At 39.8% G+C, this 3,770-nt stretch overlaps 1 pseudogene; it reads right to left on the bottom strand.

The window, feature by feature from the left end:
• Nucleotides 1-2,749: 2,749 nt before the first annotated feature.
• On the bottom strand, nt 2,750-3,603 carry LOC103736378 (annotated as a pseudogene).
• Between the last annotated feature and the right edge of the window lie 167 nt (nt 3,604-3,770).

The raw sequence follows: 3,770 nt of genomic DNA, 5'->3' as shown, positions 1-3,770 counted from the left end.
TGTATGCATCTGTGGAAGAAAAGTCATGAGCTACAATAATGATCTGCCTGGGACCATATGCCCACTAGTGAAAGGCTGGTATGACTACTGTGGGGGTAGCCAATTGCTTTCTGATTGAATTTGAGTCCTACCCTACAGGTGGGAACTCAAGAGTTGTATGGTAACCCAGGCCAAGAGTCAATGCCTGGTGATGTTATGGGAAGTAAGGGAAATAATGCTGTTGCATGGCTAAGTGAGCATGATCAAACTAAGCTCTAATACTTAGGTTTATCCACATAGATTAGTGCTGCTCTTAGCATTTAGCAGTAAACTTCTTGTAGTGTGAATTGGTTAATGGAGAAAGTCAAAACTGTTGAAAGTGCTGAGAATAAGTGACCTTTGAGTTACTGGCCCTAAACAAAACTTCCACATGACCCATTAGTGACAAGACATAAGGAATGCAAGAATGTCAGAACCAGAGTTTGGAGAGTTCTGTGAAGCAGTGATTTATGAATATCACACATCCATTGTATTCATGAAGACTCTACAACTCTGGTTACTTTCACAAGACCTGCATAAAATTTGGCCCATCACTATTTTAGTATGCATGTGGGAGACTCTCTGGAGGCCCCACTCATCACTGACAGAACTATAGGCAGTTAATGCATGCTCTGGCAGGTGGCTGTCATTTTCTTCAGTGGTGTAGCCACTTATAAGTTCCAGCAATTAACTTCGTACTCACACTCATGCCAGCTATCAAAATCAAACTCAGTTAGTCCCAAAATGACATCAAAAAAGGAGAGGGCTAGTTGCAGGAAGGGTTCAATCTGGACAGAGAAGGTGATAAGAGAGGCTAATGAATGGAGAAAATGATCAAGTCTCTCTCTATATGTATATGAAATTGTCAAAGAATAAAATTTTATCAAAATGTTAAGTTGAATTATAACAGTATGCAAATTATAGATATTTTATAGGCAGAATATAAAGGATCCACCAAAAATGCTTGCTCTAATAAACTCAACAAAGTTGGAAGCTAAAAGATCAATATTCATGTATCCATCAATTTTCTAAAGAATAAATGTGAAACCCCTAATTAAGCAATCAAGGAAGTGGTTCAATATTCAATAATTACATGGATAGGCTAATATTTCATATTTTGTTTTATACATCTATAAAATTATCCTGAATAAAGAAAAATTGTGTATGCAAAGAAGTAAATATTGACATTTCCTGTTCTTCAGCACCCAAATAACTAGTATCTCAGGACCCACAAAGAGCTTACTTCCTAATGCTTGAGAAGAGTTCACTCCCCAGGTAAAAGGCCACATTTCCTCCTTCTGCATCCCCACATCTCAGTACCCACCTGCAGTTTATTCACTCTACAGCATCTGAGGACAAGAGCATAGCTTGCCTCCCTGATCAGAGGCCATAGATTTTGTCCTCCAGAACCCTCTCCATCTACATCTTAGCACTTGAGATGAGCTTACTATCCAATTTAGAGTTCACATCACCTACCTTCTGGCAACCTCCCATACAGAGTCTCAAGAATTACATAGCACACACTTCCAAATCAGATGCTAGACCTTTGGCTCATTCCAGAACCTGGAATTTTACAGTTAAAGTACCTGTGGAGATTACTTTTGGGATTCTGTATTACAGTTCACACACCTATCATCCTTCAAAACCGTTACCTCTGCTCTCTCAAAAACCACTTGGTGTGCCTGTCTCTTCATCAGGCTAGTGGTCATGATCTCTAAATCTATATCCCAGCATTTCAGCACCTGATTCCAAGGAGTACCAGCACCAGTCCCCTCCTTTGATCAGAGGGCACACCTGCATCAACCCTGACAACCCATCCTCCTCTTTAGTGACTCATGCAGAATGCTATTTGGTCAGGTCAGAAGTCACACTTTCCCCAACTTAGCAGGGATCACTTCAGCTATCCAACCCAAGAGTTATTACTGAGTGGCCACAAGACTGAAAATCAAGCATTATCTAGTTGTTAAAAAAAGTTAAGTAGGATTAACATCAAACAGAGATCCAAATGCCCACCAAAAACAGATAGGCCAGAAACATACTGAAAGCCACAATCAATGAAAGATGTGCAACTCCCCATGTACAAGTATGCAATACAAAATAAGCAAGACAGTATGACTCCTCCAAAGACTTTCAGTCCCATAGTAGTCTTCCCTGATGAGAATAACTCATATTAAATCTGAAAAAGAATAAAAAGAACAATTATAAATATATTCAAAGCATTCATAGAGGACATGAATAAACACCTGAATGAATTTAAACATTAAAATTTTATTGCATTTATTTTTGTGTGTCTGTGTGTGTGTGTGTGTGTGTATGTGTACCCATGCATGGTGTTCATATGGTAATCAGAGGACAACTGGTGAGAATCAGTTCATTTTGTCCAGTATGAATGCCCTGAGGAATGAACTAAAGCTGTTAGGCTTGATGAAAATGCCTTTAACTATTAATCCATGTTGACATCCCTAAATTTGACTTTAAATCAAATGACAAGTTTTTAACAACTGTATAAAAACTAAAATGAAAATACTGAGGACCACCTATGGAAAAATTTTAGAAGGAATGACCAGGGAAATGCCTGAGGCATAAATATAAACATACAAAGCCAAGTAATGATGCTTTGGGAACAGAAAATTAAGTAGCAAAAATTTTAGGGTAGTCAAATAGGGCATTGAAAAGCACAGCAGTTGTCTCAGAGATGATACATCCTCTTAGTTCTTTGTTACTTGATTCATCAGGGATGAGAGGCTATTCTGAGGAGTCTTCCCAGAGGCCCCTTCACATCCTTTTCCTCAGGCTATAGATGAAGGGGTTCAGCATGGGGCTTACCACAGTATACATCACTGAGGCAATTGCACTTCCATGGGAAGAAAAAGGTTTTATATTTGCTAACAGTGGAGGACATCTTCAATAAGGAGGAGACAATCTGATAGTAAGGGAAGAGGATGCTGCTGGCAGGAAACATGCGCAGGACAGCAGTGGCCACATATACAAAGATGTTATTGATGAAAGTATCTGAGCTGGCCACCTTGAGAATCTGGGTTAGTTCAAAGAAGTGGGGGAATTCAGTCCTTTTTGAAAGGACAGTCTCTGCATCAGCAGAACATGAAACATGGAGACTGAGAAAACAATGATCCATGGAATCAGGATCAGGAGGCCACATAAGTGAGAGTTCATGATGACTGTGTAGTTTAGGGGGTGACAGATGGCCACAAAACAATCAAAAGCCATCACTGGCAGTAGAAGATTACCCATTTCAACCAAAACCATCAAAAAAGATAAGCCTGTGTGAGGCATTCTAAATAGGAAATGTCTTTGCTCTGTGCCTGGATGTTCACAAGCATTTTGGGGACAGTGGTAGATGTAAAACAAATGTCCACAAAGGACACGTTGGATAGAAAGAAGTACATGGGGGTGTGGAGATGGGAGTCAGAGCTGGTTGCCAGGATGATGAGCAGGTTCCAGATACATGGACAAGAACATCCAGAGGAGGAGGGGCTTTAACTGAGTATCGTCTGAGAGGCCCAGCAGGAGGAACTCTGATACTTCTGTGTGGTTTTCTCCTTCCATGCCAGAGATTTTTCTCCTTGACAAGTAAGCTAATGTTCAGAAAACAACAATGTGGACCTTAAGTAGTCATCACTTCACACTCTCACTTTGAATAGATGTTCTTCATCCTCCATGATTCCTTCCTATTCTTTTTTCTCCTATCCAAGTGTTAGTTCATTTTACTGGTAAATGTTCTTAAATTTTGT

Source organism: Nannospalax galili, unplaced genomic scaffold (assembly GCF_000622305.1).
Source record: "Nannospalax galili isolate Female #2095 unplaced genomic scaffold, S.galili_v1.0 scaffold558, whole genome shotgun sequence".
NCBI classification, from domain to species: Eukaryota; Metazoa; Chordata; class Mammalia; order Rodentia; family Spalacidae; genus Nannospalax; species Nannospalax galili.
Note: the sequence above shows the minus strand (reverse complement) of the source record. Positions and strands in the feature narration are given on the sequence as shown.